General features: G+C 38.8%; 1 non-coding gene across 1 annotated transcript; it reads left to right on the top strand.

Moving 5' to 3' along the window:
- Positions 1 to 14,486: 14,486 nt before the first annotated feature.
- Positions 14,487 to 14,559, top strand: TRNAK-CUU (transfer RNA lysine (anticodon CUU)). Its single transcript has one exon. It is a non-coding gene; the product is annotated as a tRNA-Lys (tRNA).
- Positions 14,560 to 14,881: the final 322 nt, after the last annotated feature.

The raw sequence follows: 14,881 nt of genomic DNA, 5'->3' as shown, positions 1-14,881 counted from the left end.
AAATTTCATGACTTCATCTCTCCTGACAGCTGCATAATATTCCGTTGTGTATATGTACCACAGTTTCTATAGCCATTTGTCTGTTGAAGGGCATCTGGGTAGTTTCCAGAGTCTTGCTATGGTAAATAGTGCTGCAATGAATATAGGTGTAAAGAAGGGGTTTTTGGTTTTTTTTTTTTTTTTTAAGTCTTCCACTTCATCTTGAAATTTAAAAAAAAAAATTTAAATTTAGAAGGAAAATCCCATGGTTTTTTTTTTTTTTCATTGAGCTTTTTTTCTTTATTTAAACACCTTGATTACATACATGATTGTGTTTGGGTTTCAGTCATAAAAGGAACACCACCCATCACCAGTGCAACATTCCCATCACCCAAGTCCCAAATCTCCCTCCTCCCCACCCAACCCCCGCCTGTACCCTAAACAGGCTCTACATTTCCCTCATACATTCTCAATATTAGGACAGTTCAAAATGTAGTTATTTCTCTAACTAAACTCATCACTCTTTGTGGTGAGCTTCCTGAGGTGAGCTGGAACTTCCAGCTCTTTTCTCTTTTGTGTCTGAAAATTATTATTACAAGGGTGTCTTTCATTTTTCTTAAAACCCATAGATGAGTGAGACCATTCTGCGTTTTTCTCTCTCTCTCTGACTTATTTCACTCAGCATAATAGATTCCATGTACATCCATGTATAGGAAAATTTCATGACTTCATCTCTCCTGACAGCTGCATAATATTCCATTGTGTATATGTACCACAGTTTCTTTAGCCATTCGTCTGTTGAAGGGCATCTTGGTTGTTTCCAGAGTCTTGCTATGGTAAATAGAGCTGCAATGAATATAGGTGTAAGGAAGGGGTTTTTGTATTGTATTTTTTTGTTCCTAGGGTATATTCCTAGGAGTGGTATAGCTGGATCATATGGGAGCTCGATTTCCAGTTTTTGGAGGAATCTCCATATCGCTTTCCATAAAGGTTGAACTAGACAGCATTCCCACCAGCAGTGGATAAGAGTTCCTTTCTCTCCACATCCCCGCCAACACTGTTTATTCTCATTCTTTGTGATGTGTGCCATTCTCTGGGGTGTGAGGTGGTATCTCATCGTTGTTTTGATTTGCATCTCCCTGATGATTAGTGATGTGGAACATTTTTTCATGTGTCTTTTGGCCATGCGTATTTCTTCTTTGTCAAAGTGTCTGTTCATTTCTTCTCCCCATTTTTTGATGGGGTTAGATGTTTTTTTCTTGTAAAGTTCTGTCAGTGCCTTGTATATTTTGGAGATTAGCCCCTTATCTGATGGGTATTGGGTGAATAGTTTCTCCCACTCAGTGGGTGGCTCTTGTATCCTGGGCACTATTTCCTTTGAGGTGCAGAAGCTTCTCAGCTTAATATATTCCCATCTGTTAATCTCTGCTTTCACTTGCTTGGAGAGTGCAGTTTCCTCCTTGAAGATGCCTGTAATGTCCTGTAGTGTTTTGCCTATGTGCTGTTCTATATATCTTATGGTTTTGGGGCTGATATCGAGGTCTTTAATCCATTTGGATTTTACCTTTGTACATGATGTTAGCTGGGGGTCTAAGTTTAATTTTTTGCAAGTGGCTATCCAATTGTGCCAACACCACTTGTTGAAGAGGCTTTCCCTGCTCCATTTAGGATTTCCTGCTCCTTTATCAAAAATTAGATGGTTGTATCTCTGGGGAACATTTTCTGAGTATTCAAGCCTATTCCACTGATCTGAGGACCTATCCTTATTCCAACACCATGCTGTTTTGATAACTGTTGCTTTGTAGTACAGTTTAAAGTTGGGAAAAGTAATTCCTCCCATATTCTTTTTCCCAATGATTGCTTTAGCTATTCGAGGGTGTTTATTGTTCCAAATGAATTTCAAAAGTGTCTGATCCACTTCTTTGAAGAATGTCATGGGTATCTTTAGAGGGATGGCATTAAATCTGTATAATGCCTTGGGGAGTATTGACATTTTGATGATGTTAATCCTGCCAATCCATGAGCAGGGTATGTGTTTCCATTTCCGTGTGTCCTCTCTTATTTCTTGGAGCAGAGTTTTATAGTTTTCTTTGTATAGGTCCTTCATATATTTAGTCAAGTTGATTCCAAGATATTTGAGTTTGTGTGGTACTATTGTGAATGGGGTTGTTTTCTTAATGTCCATTTCATCCTTATTACTATTGGTATATAGAAAGGCCATTGATTTTTGTGTGTTAATTTTGTAGCCTGCCACCTTGCTATATGAGTCTATTGTTTCTAGAAGCTTTTTGATAGAGTCTTTAGGGTTTTCTAAGTAGAGTATCATGTCATCTGCAAACAGTGAGAGCTTGACTTCTTCCTTTCCTATCTGGATTCCCTTGATATCCTTTTCTTGCCTAATCGCTATAGCAAGTACTTCCAGTGCTATGTTGAATAGGAGTGGTGAGAGAGGACAGCCTTGTCTTGTGCCAGAATTTAGAGGGAAGGCTTTCAGTTTTTCTCCATTGAGGATAATATTTGCCACTGGCTTGTGGTAGATGGCCTTCACTATATTGAGAAAGGTTCCCTCCATTCCCATCTTGCTGAGAGTTTTGATCAAGAATGGGTGTTGGACCTTATCAAATGCTTTCTCTGCATCTATTGATATGATCATGTGGTTTTTATTTTTCTTGTTATTGATGTTGTGTATTATGTTGATAGATTTACGGATGTTAAACCAGCCTTGCATTCCTGGGATGAAACCTACTTGATCGTAGTGGATGATCTTCTTAACGAGGCATTGAATCCTATTTGCCAGGATTTTGTTGAGGATCTTTGCATCTGCATTCATCAGTGATATTGGTCTGTAATTTTCTTTTTTGGTAGCGTCTCTGTCTGGTTTAGGTATCAAGGTGATGTTGGCTTCATAAAAGCTATTTGGAAGTGTTTCTGTTTGTTCAATTTCATGAAAGCATCTTGCCAAGATTGGCAGTAGTTCCTCTTGGAAAGTTTGATAGAATTCATTAGTGAATCCATCTGGACCTGAGCTTTTGTTTTTCGGCAGACATTTGATTACTGTTTTAATTTCATCAATGGTGATGGGGGTGTTTAGATATGCTACATCCTCTTCCTTCAACCGTGGAAGATTATAAGAGTCCAAGAATTTATCCATTTCTTCCAGGTTCTCATTTTTAGTGGCGTAGAGTTTTTCAAAGTAGTTTCTGATTACCCTTTGAATCTCTGTCATATCAGTAGTGATCTCTCCTTTTTCATTCCTGATACGAGTTATCAAGTTTCTCTCTCTCTCTTTCTTTGTTAGGTTTGCCAGTGGTCTATCAATCTTGTTTATTTTTTCAAAGAACCAACTTCTGCTTTCGTTGATCTTTCGGATTGTTTTTTGAGTTTCCACTTCGTTGATTTCTGCTCTCAGCTTTGTTATTTCCTTCTGTCTTCCTATTCTTGGGTCCTTTTGTTGAGCATTTTCTAGTTCTATTAGCTGTGTCATTAAGCTACTCAGGTAAGCTCCTTCTTCCTTCCTGATGTGTGCTCGCAAAGCTATAAATTTTCCTCTCAGTACTGCTTTTGCTGTGTCCCATAAGTTCTGAGAGTTTGTGTCTTTATTGTCATTTGTTTCCAGGAACCTTTTTATTTCCTCCTTGATTTCATCTCGGACCCACTGGTTATTGAGCATGAGGCTGTTTAACTTCCAGGTGTTAAAGTGTTTCTTCTGAGTCCCTTTGGAGTTCACAAATAATTTCAGAGCCTTGTGGTCAGCGAAGGTAGTCTGCAAAATTTCTATCCTCTTGATCTTATGGAGGTATGTTTTATGTGCCAGCATGTAGTCTATCCTGGAGAATGTCCCATGTACATTGGAGAAGAATGTGTATCCAGGTTTCTGGGGATGGAGTGTCCTATATATATCCACTAGGCCTCTTTCTTCCATTTCTCTCCTCAGGTCTAGTATATTCTTGTTGGGTTTCAGTCTGGTTGACCTGTCCAGTGTTGACAAAGCCGTGTTAAGGTCCCCCACAATTATTGTGTTGTTGTTGATATTATTTTTCAGATTTGTCAACAGTTGTATTAAATATTTTGCTGGCCCCCTCATTCGGTGCATATATGTTTAGGAGAGTGAATTCTTCCTGCTCTACGTACCCCTTGATTAATATAAAATGTCCGTCTTTGTCCCTTACAACCTTCCTGAGTATAAAGTTTGCATTATCTGATATTAGTATGGCCACTCCAGCTTTTTTATGGGTGTTGTTTGCTTGGATAATTTTTCTCCAGCCTTTTATTTTGAGTCTATGTTTGTTCTGACTATTCAGGTGCGTTTCTTGTAGGCAGCAGAAGGTTGGATTGAGTTTTTTGATCCATTTAGCCACTCTGTGTCTCTTAACTGGTGCATTTAGTCCATTGACGTTGAGAGAAAGAATTGTCCTGGGATTTAACGCCATCTTTATTTCAAAATTTGGTGTGTCTTTTGGGTAGTCTTGTCTTAGATTAGGTCTTTCAGTTTTTCTCTTAAGACTGGTTTTGTGTCTGTGAAGTTTCTGAGCTGTTTTTTGTCTGTGAAACCATGTATTCTTCCATCAAACCGGAAAGTGAGTTTTGCTGGGTATAGTATTCTGGGTGAAGCATTCATTTCATTCAGTCTTGTCACTATATCCCACCACTGCTTTCTGGCATTGAGCGTTTCTGGTGACAGGTCTGCTGTAAATCTCAGGGAAGCTTGCTTGAACATGATTTCCCCTTTTGATCTTGCTGTTTTCAGAATTCTGTCTCTATCTGTGGGATTTGTCATTGTGACTAGGATGTGTCTTGGGGTGGTTTTTCTGGGGTCTCTTTTGGTTGGTACTCTTCGGGCATGCAGGATTTGATCACATATATTCTTTAGCTCTGGAAGTTTCTCTTTAATGATGTTCTTGACCATTGATTCTTCCTGGAAATTTTCTTCCTGGGTCTCTGGGACTCCAATGATTCTTAAGTTGTTTCTGTTGATCTTATCATAGACTTCTATTTTCGTCTGTTCCCATTCTTTGACTAATTTTTCCATTGTCTGCTCATTTGCTTTAAGTTTTTTGTCCAATCTCTCCTGCTGTATGGAATTGTTATGTATCTCATCTTCCACAGCACCAAGTCTATTCTCAGCTTCTGATACCCTGTCCCAGAGCTTATCCATTTTGTCATTCACTTTGTTTACTGACTTTTTCAGTCCTGTTAGTTGACATGTTATTTCAGTTTGGAGTTTTGTCATTTCTGCCTTCATATTTTCTTGGTTCTTATTAGTGTTCTGTTCAACTCGATCCATGGTTTCTTGGAGTCTGTTGAGCACCTTCCATATTGCTAGTCTAAAGTCCTTATCTGAGAGGTTGATTAGTTGTTCAGTCATTATCTGGTCCTCAGAATTGTCATCTTCATTCTCTATGTCTGATGCTGGCCTGCGTTGTTTCCCCATTGTCACACTTGTATTGTGGGTTTTTCTACGTGTTGTGGTGGTATTCATTGTCTATACGATGTAGGCAGCACACTCCTCTGGCTCCTCCCTTTCTGGATGGGCTGACTTGCCTCTAAGGGAGGGGAGTCCTCCGTGGATGAAGCCTCACACTGGGTCAAAACTTAGGCCCGAGCATGCAACAGAGAAGACAGTCCAGAGAGAAATGTTTGCTTCTGTGATATAGCGCTGTTCTTAGTGTGATTTTTCCTTCTTGTTGCAATGGAGTTCTTTCCTTAGAAAGAGTGCACGGCCACGTAGCGAGCGGAGCGGCCGTGCTCCTCTGAGCCTCTTTTTGCCCCACTCGCAAGAGTTTCACGCAAGAGGACAGTAGACAGACATAGACAGGTCACACTCACAGTCTTTCACAGCTGAGCCCCACTGGGCCGGTGTACTTTCGCGGATTTTCCCCGCCTGGTGTCACACACAGGGAGCCAGCTTTTGCAAAGGTTAGCCGGTTTTTATGCTCTGAAATCCCTCCCTGAAAATGGCGTCTGGGCGAGCGAGGTTTCTGGAGGCTCTTTTTGCCCCACTCGCAAGAGTTTCACGCAAGAGGACAGTAGACAGACATAGACAGGTCACACTCACAGTCTTTCACAGCTGAGCCCCACTGGGCCGGTGTACTTTCGCGGATTTTCCCCGCCTGGTGTCACACACAGGGAGCCAGCTTTTGCAAAGGTTAGCCGGTTTTTATGCTCTGAAATCCCTCCCTGAAAATGGCGTCTGGGCGAGCGAGGTTTCTGGAGGCTCTTTTTGCCCCACTCGCAAGAGTTTCACGCAAGAGGACAGTAGACAGACATAGACAGGTCACACTCACAGTCTTTCACAGCTGAGCCCTACTGGGCCGGTGTCAAGAAGGGGTTTTTGTATTGTATTTTTGTGTCCCTAGGGTATATTCCTAGGAGTGGTATAGCTGGATCATATGGGAGCTCGATTTCCAGTTTTTGGAGGAATCTCCATATCGCTTTCCATAAAGGTTGAAGTAGACAGCATTGCCAACAGCATTGGATAAGAGTTCCTTTCTCTCCACATCCCCGCCAACACTGTTTATTCTCATTCTTTGTGATGTGTGCAATTCTCTGTGGTGTGAGGTGGTACCTCATAGTTGTTTTGATTTGTATCTCCCTGATGATTAGTGATGTGGAGCATTTTTTCATGTGTCTTTTGGCCATTTGTATTTCTTCTTTGTCACAGTGTCTGTCCATTTCTTCTCCCCATTTTTTGATGGGATTAGATTTTTTCTTGTAAATTTCTGTCAGTGTCTTGTATATTTTGGAGATTAGCCCCTTATCTGATGGGTATTAGGTGAATAGTTTCTCCCACTCAGTGGGGGGCTCTGTGTTTCCTGGGCGCTATTTCCTTTGAGGTGCAGAAGCTTCTCAGCTTAATATATTCCCATCTGTTAATCTCTGCTTTCACTTGCTTGGAGAGTGCAATTTCCTCCTTGAAGATGCCTGTAGTCTCAATGTCCTGGAGTGTTTTGCCTATTTGTTGTTCTATATATCTTATGGTTTTGGGTCTGATATTGAGGTCTTTAATTCATTTGGATTTTACCTTCGTACATGATGTTAACTGGGGGTCTAAGTTCAATTTTTTGCAAGTGGCTACCCAGTTGTGCCAACACCACTTGAAGAGGCTTTCTTTGCTCCATTTAGGATTTCTTACTCCTTTATCAAAAATTAGGTGATTGTATGTCTGGGGAACATTTTCTGAGTATTCAAGCCTATTCCACTGATCTGAGGGCCTGTCCTTATTCCAATACCATGCTGTTTTGATAACTATTGCTTTGTAGTAAAGTTTAAAGTTGGGGAAAGTATTTCCTCCCATATTCTTTTATCCAATGATTGCTTTAGCTATTCTAGGGTGTTTATTGTTCCAAACGAATTTCAAAATGCCTGATGCACTTCTTTAAAGAATGTCATGGGTATCTTTAGAGGGATCGCATTAAATCTGTATAATGCCTTGGGGAGTATTGCCATTTTGATGATGTTAATCCTGCCAATCCATGAGCAGAATACGTGTTTCCATATCCGTGTGTCCTCTCTTCTTTCTTGGAGCAGAGTTTTATAGTTTTCTTTGTATAGGTCCTTCACATTTTTAGTCAATTTGATTCCAAGATATTTGAGTTTGTGTGGCACTATTGTGAATGGGATTGTTTTCTTAATGTCCATTTCTTCCTTATTACTATTGGTGTATAGAAAGGCCATTGATTTTTGTGTGTTAATTTTGTAGCCTGCCACCTTGCTATATGAGTCTATTGTTTCTAGAAGCTTTTTGGTAGAGTCTTTAGGGGTTTCTAAGTAGAGTATCATGTCATCTGCAAACAGTGAGAGCTTGACTTCTTCCTTTCCTAACTGGATTCCCTTGATATCTTTTTCTTGCCTAATTGCTATAGCGAGTATTTCCAGTGCTATGCTGAATAGGAGTGGTGAGAGAGGACAGCCTTGTCTTGTGCCAGAATTTAGAGGGAATGCTTTTAGTTTTTCTCCATTGAGGATAATATTTGCCACTGGCTTGTGGTAGATGGCTTTAACTATATTGAGAAAGGTTCCTTCCATTCCCATCTTGCTGAGAGTTTTGATCAAGAATGGGTGTTGGACCTTATCAAATGCTTTCTCTGCATCTATTGACATGATCATGTGATTTTTATTTTTCCTGTTCTTGATGTTGTGTATTATGTTGATAGATTTACGGATGTTAAACCATTCTTGCATTCCTGGGATAAAACCTAATTGATCATAGTGGATGATCTTCTTAATGAGGCATTGAATCCTATATGCGAGGATTTTGTTGAGGATCTTTGCATCTGCATTCATCAGAGATATTGGTCTGTAATTTTCTTTTTTCATAGCATCTCTGTCTGGTTTAGGTATCAAGGTGATCTTGGCTTCATAAAAGCTATTTGGAAGTGTTTCTGTTCATTCAATTTCATGAAAGAGTCTTGCCAGGATTGGTAGTAGTTCCTCTTGGAAAGTTTGATAGAATTCATTAGTGAATCCATCTGGGCCTGGGCTTTTGTTTTTTGGCAGATATTTTATTACCATTTTAATTTCATCAATAGTGATGGGGGTGTTTAGATATGCTACATCCTCTTCCTTTAACCATGGAAGATTATAAGAGTCCAAGAATTTATCTGTTTCTTCCAGGTTCTCATTTTTAGTGGCATAGAGTTTCTCAAAGTAGTTTCTGATTACTCTTTGAATCTCTGCCATATCAGTAGTGATCTCTCCTTTTTCATTCCTAATACAAGTTATCAAGTTTCTCTCCCTCTCTTTCTTTGTTAGTTTTGACAGTGGTCAATCAATCTTCTTTATTTTTTCAAAGAAACAACTTCTGCTTTTGTTGATCTTTCAGATTATTTTTTGCGTTTCCATTTGGTTGATTTCTGCTCTCAGCTTTGCTATTTCCTTCTGTCTCCCTATTTTTGAGTCCTTTTGTTGAGCACTTTCTAGTTCTATTAGCTGTGTCATTAAGCTACTCAGGTAAGCCCCTTCTTCCTTCCTGATGTGTGCTTGCAAAGCTATAAATTTTCCTCTCAGTACTGCTTTTGCTGTGTCCCATAAGTTCTGATAGTTAGTGTCTTTATTGTCATTTGTTTCCAGGATCCTTTTGATTTCCTCCTTGATTTCATCTTGGACCCACTGGTTATTGAGTATGAGGCTGTTTAACTTCCAGGTGTTAAAGTTTTTCTTCTGTGTCCCTTTGGAATTCACAAATAATTTCAGAGCCTTGTAGTCAGCAAAGGTAGCCTGCAAAATTTCTATCCTCTTGATATTATGGAGGTATGTTTTATGTGCCAGCATGTAGTCTATCCTGGAAAATCCCATGCACATTGGAGAAGAATGTGTATCCAGGTTTCTGGGGATAGAGTGTCCTATATATACGTATATCCACTAGGCCTCTTTCTTCCATTTCTCTTTTCAGGTCTAGTATATTCTTGTTCGGTTTCAGTCTGGTTGACCTATCCAGTGTTGACAAAGCCGTGTTGAGGTCCCCCACAATTATTGTGTTGTTAATGATATTATTTTTCAGATTTGTCAACAATTGTATTAAATATTTTGCTGGCCCCTCATTAGGTGCATGTATGCTTAGGAAATTATTTCTTGTTCTACATACCCCTTGATTAATATAAAATGTCCATCTTTGTCCCTTACAACCTTCCTGAGTATAAAGTTTGCATTATCTGATATTATTATGGCCACTCCAGCTTTTTTATGGGTGTTGTTTGTTTGGATAATTTTTCTCCAGCCTCTTATTTTGAGTCTATATTTGTTTTGACTATTCAGGTGCATTTCTTGTAGGCAGCAGAAGGTTGGATTGAGTTTTTTGATCCATTTAGCCACTCTGTCTCTTAACTGGTGCTTTTAGTCCATTGATGTTGAGAGAAAGAATTGTCCTGGGATTTAATGCCATCTTTATATTGAAATTTGTTGTGTCTTTTGGTTAGTCTTGTCTTAAATTAGGTCTTTCAGTTTTTCTCTTAAGATTGGTTTTGAGTCTGTAAAGTTTCTGAGCTGTTTTTGTCTGTGAAACCATGTATTCTTCCATCAAACCAGAAAGTGAGTTTTGCTGAGTACAGTATTCTAGGTGAAACATTCATTTCATTCAGTCCTGTCACAATATCTCACCACTGCTTTCTGGTCTTGAGTGTTTCTGGTGACAGGTCTGCTGTAAATCTCAAGGATGCTCCCTTGAATGTAATTTCCCTTTATGATATTGCTGTTGTCAGAATTCTGTCTATCTGTGGGATTTGTCATTGTGACTAGGAAGTGTCTTGGAGTATTTTTTCTGGGATCTCTCTTGGTTGGTACTCTTCGAGCATGCAGGATTTGATCACATATATTCTTTAGCTCTGGAAGTTTCTCTTTAATGATGTTCTTGACCGTTGATTCTTCCTGGAAATTTTCTTCCTGGGTTTCTGGGACTCCAATGATTCTTAAGTTGTTTCTGTTGATCTTATCATAGACTTTTATTTTCATCTGTTCCCATTCTTTGACTAATTTTTCCATTGTCTGTTCATTTGCTTTAAGTTTTTTTCCAATCTCTCCTGCTGTATGGAATTGTTATGTATCTTATCTTCCACAGCACCAAGTCTATTCTCAGCTTCTGATACCCTGTCCCAGAGCTTATCCATTTTGTCATTCACTTCATTTACTGAGTTTTTCAGGCTTGTTAGTTGACATGTTATTTCAGTTTGGAGTTTTTTGATTTCTGTCTTTATATTTTCTTGGTTCTTATTAGTGTTCTGTTCAACTCGATCCATGGTTTCTTTGAGTTCTTTGAGCATCTTCCATATTGCTTGTCTAAAGTCCTTATCTGAGAGTTTGATTAGTTGGTTGATCATTATCTGGTCATCAGAATTGTCATCTTCATTCTCTATGTCTGATGCTGGCCTGCGTTGTTTCCCCATTGTCAGACTTGTATTGTGGGTTTTTCTACATGTTGTGGTGGTATTCATTGGCTAAATGATGTAGGCAGCCACACTCCTCTTGCTCCGCCCTTTCTGGATGGGTCAACTTGCCTCCAAGGGAGGGGAGTCCTCTGTGGATGAAGCCTCACACAAGATCAAATCTTAGGCCCGAGCATGCAGCAGAGAAGACAGTCTGGAGAGAAATGCTGGGTTTCAGTGATCCAGCACATTTCTTAGTGTGATTGTTTTCTTCTTGTGGCGATGGTGTTCTTTTCTTAGAAAGAGCAAATGGCCACGTAGCAAAGCGGAGCCAAAGTGCTCTTTTGGAGCCTCTTTTTGGCCCACTCCCAAGAGTTTCACGTGGCAGGACAGTAGACAGACACACACAGGCAGCACTCACAATTAATCACAGTCGGGCCCCACTGGGCAGGTGTAGTTTCATAGATTTTCCCAGCCTGATGTCACAAACAGGGGACCTGGCTTCGGCAAAGTACTGCTTATAGCCGGTTTTCACGTTATGGAGCATTTCCTTGGCATTCCCACCCTAGAATGGGCCTCTGGCAGAGCGAGTTTTCTGGAGCCTCTTTTTGGCCCACTCCCAAGAGGTTCACGTGGGAGGACAGTAGATAGACACACACAGGCAGCACTCACAATTTTTCACAGTCAGGTCCCACTAGGCAGGCGTAGTTTCGTAGATTTTCCCTGCCTGATGTCACAAACAGGGGACCTCAATAATAGAGATTTTGAAGTAAGTAAATAGCTTATGTATCTGCAATTCAAAATAAGGTTAATGATAGAATTATTTTTGTCATTATATATATTTCTTCATATTGAATATTACTTAAAAGGAAGTCATTCATGTATAGCAGCCTGAAGAGTAAGCTATTAAAAAAAAAGCCAAATGTGGATGATCAGACCAAGTGAATACTTTGCCAGTATATAATGTAGGAACAAGTTGATTAGATTTAAAACACATTGCCATTTTTTATGTTGAATCCCAAATTACAGCAAATTGTTAGGTTCAAAACAGAACCATAATCAATCAAAAATTAACATTTTTATATCAATTCATATTTTGTGTTTTGAAAAATTACTCTTTGCACTAAATAGTGCACATTCACCTAAAAGCTCTTATGGCTTTTTTTCATGATCAGTAATTAGTTTCCAATTGAAACAGGAGTCCTATGCTATGCTTTTGTTTTAATTTTTATTAATTTTATTTTCTTCAACAGCAACACATCTGAAAGGAAAAGGCATTAATTAATCATTTTCTAACAGACATGGAATAGGAACCAGACTAAACTGTAATGAGTAAAATAAAAATAAGCCTTTTAACTTGTGCTTTTACCTCCCATTCAGTAGCAGATTTGGGTTTTGTGGAAACTGAAGCTTATACAGTCTGAAGCCTTTTATTTAAGAAAAGTAACACAAAATATTGAACAAATGTTATATTTAGTATGAGAAAAGAAATGACACCCAAACATAAGTGGTTTTACACCGACACACAATCAATAGCAAATTAGATTGCCCCTAAATATTAATATGTTAATATCTATTTTGTCCCCCAAATTTTGTTCTTATGACAATAACTCCACAGAGTTCTTTCTCAGAAATGATAAAAATACAACTAGTTTTCTATTTATGAATATGGTCAGCTATTGGCAGAATCTATGGACTATACATAAAATGTGCTTAGGCTCTATATAGGCAAACAACATCTCATAGAACAGACTAAATGTAGGGTTGCTGCAAGTTTGTACATAACAAGCAAAGGAATTTTGATTAATTGCATATTGCTTTTTATCAGCAATATCTTACGTATTTATCCGATATTACTGGCATGATTTCAGGAGAAAACATTTAATTCGATCAGGTATGAAGACCAATCTGTGAACACACAATTTGGTATGTGATAGGCTAAATGAGCAGTATGAGGTAATGGTAGTAAACTGAAGAAAGCTTACCAAAGCCTCTTAAGGTTCTTCTAAATGTCCCTTTCTTTATGGAAATCATCATAGAAGGGTTTTATGTTTCAGGAAGAAGGCAAGGGGGATGTCAGAATGACCTCTCTCCTTCTGCCATTTGTTGAAAGTCCTTCATCCTAAATATTCAACATACCAAAATTCCATATTTGGGGGTTAGTGAGTCTTGACCCCCATTACTGTCTCAAAACCATATCACAATAGAAAATGTAAAACTTTAAAATTTGAGGGAATTGGACAGACAGTGTCTTAAATAGATGCTTTTGAAATATAATACATTTGTAAACTACAGAAACATGATCACATGAACACCTTGACAGTATATCTCTGAATCTTGAATATACCTATGAAAATTATGGGTATTAAGTTTTAGATTCATTAATTTTCTTAAACATAAGTGGTACTCAATAATCCTCATGAAAATGGAATCAAAGAGCTACTGCTAAGTGATCCTCAAGTCAGTGTATAAACTCACTCTTTCATTTTTGTGCCCAAATAAAATGTTATAAGTCCCTGTTGCAAGTAACTACTTTGTGTATATATTCCAATGATTCTGGGTTGCCCAAGTAAGAGAAACTGTGTTCTGTCTTGCAAAAATTACTTCAAGTTCAATTTAATTTTTAATTATTTTATACAATTTGATTATTTCTGTCTGGTTTAGTTGGGTCTAAGCTTATCCTAAACTATTTCATTGTTTAGGTGACCTAGACAGCAATCATTTCTGTATATTCTGGATGTTGGGAAATCCAATAGCAAGGTGCTTAGTTCCTTGGTAAGAACTCTGTTTGTCATGCAATTGACTGCCTTCTCATTGTTTTTTCACATGGTAAAAAGAGCTCTGATTTCACTTTCTCTTTTTATTAAGGAACAAGTGCTACCCACATGACCTATGTAAAGATAATAATCTCTTAAAGGGTCTGCATACAAATAACATCACAGAGTAGGGCATTTAGTCCATAGCACTGTGTTAGATCTAAAATTAACTTTAGTTGAAATTACAGTATTCCCCTTATTTTATTTCTGTTTCAAGTTTAGTTTCTCTGGGGTAGGGTTCAGTTGAAAAAATAACTTACCTATTCACCTCTGGAGATAATCTAAATTAATAAAGGAAGAAGGAGGAAAGGATGTTTTAATTACATACTCTTTAGGCAATAGTCAGTGTCCAGGAACATGTTCCCTTGAGATACTCTGCTGTCATTTGTCTGACATTTATTGTATGCTGAAAGATGTCACTCATATTCAAATTCATGTTACCCCTGTTATTAGTTGGTGAGACCTAACAGCAAACTGTCTTCTTTCTAATATCCCCTCACTACCACTCTTGACTGTTTCCTATGAGTTGTATAACATATAGCTATTCTCTATGAACGATTTTCTCTCATTTCTAAGAGTCTTTTTTTTATACTGTTCAAGGTTAGTTTCAGTCTTATTCAAGCATGTAACTTTTGGGATGAAAATATCCCTACTGCATGGCTAGAGCATTAGTATAGTCTGAATGGCATTTGATTGGCAAGCAGCCAACCAGGTTCCATTCCCAGAAACTCAAATGACCTCTTGAGATCACCAGGAATAACCCCTGAGAACAGAGCTAGAAGTGAATGCTTAGCATAATTAAGTGTGTCCTCCAAATCAAAAACAAAATTAAGGCACCCAGCTAGCTCAGTCGATAGAGCATGGGACTCTTAATCCCAGGGTTGTGGGTTCGAGCCCCACGTTGGGTGGATGTAGCTTTTGGGGCTGGTGAGGTGGCACTAGAGGTAAGGTGTCTGCCTTGCAAGCACTAGCCAAGGAAGGACCGAGGTTCGATCCCTTGGCGTCCCATATGGTCCCCCCAAGCCAGGGGCGATTTCTGAGCGCTTAGCCAGGAGTAACCCCTGAGCATCAAACAGGTGTGGCCCCCAAAAAACAAACAAACAAAGGAAAAAAAACAAAAATTAAACAATACAAAACTTGGCTGCCCATATCCATATTAGAAAATGGGATTTGTCACTGGGTTTCTTTGCCTGTCCCACTGGAGCCTACACTAGAAGTATAAAAAAAAAT

Source organism: Suncus etruscus, chromosome 1 (assembly GCF_024139225.1).
Source record: "Suncus etruscus isolate mSunEtr1 chromosome 1, mSunEtr1.pri.cur, whole genome shotgun sequence".
NCBI classification, from domain to species: Eukaryota; Metazoa; Chordata; class Mammalia; order Eulipotyphla; family Soricidae; genus Suncus; species Suncus etruscus.
Note: the sequence above shows the minus strand (reverse complement) of the source record. Positions and strands in the feature narration are given on the sequence as shown.